Consider the following 425-nt stretch of genomic DNA (forward strand, 5'->3'; position numbering starts at 1 on the left):
AAGTGTCGCGACGAAGAGATGTGAAACGCAAAGACAAAAAAAAAAAAAAGGACACACACAGAAAAAAAAAAAAGGAGAGGCGCGCGCCAATCAGGCAGGCAGGTTGGTCGAAGCCTGAGCGCGCGCGAGGCTAGGCAGGCAGGCAAGCAAAGAGACGGTGCGGGCGGGCGGTTCTTTGGTTCAACGGTGTTTTTTTTTCCTCCCCCACCGAGCGCGAGACGACTTCGCCTCTTTCCCCGCTCGCGCCGCTACTGCTCTTACGGCAGCGGACGGCGACGGCGGCTTGTAGTAGCGGCGGTGGTTGCGCGCATGCGTGCCTTTTTTGCCTCTCAAGGGACCCTCCCGCACCACGAAGACTCCTCCTCCGACTCCTCCGACTCCTCAATGCTCACCCCCCCCCCGCCACCGCCAGTCTCTATTGAAGC

This window comes from Elgaria multicarinata, chromosome 22 (assembly GCF_023053635.1).
Source record: "Elgaria multicarinata webbii isolate HBS135686 ecotype San Diego chromosome 22, rElgMul1.1.pri, whole genome shotgun sequence".
In the NCBI taxonomy this organism is placed as follows: Eukaryota; Metazoa; Chordata; class Lepidosauria; order Squamata; family Anguidae; genus Elgaria; species Elgaria multicarinata.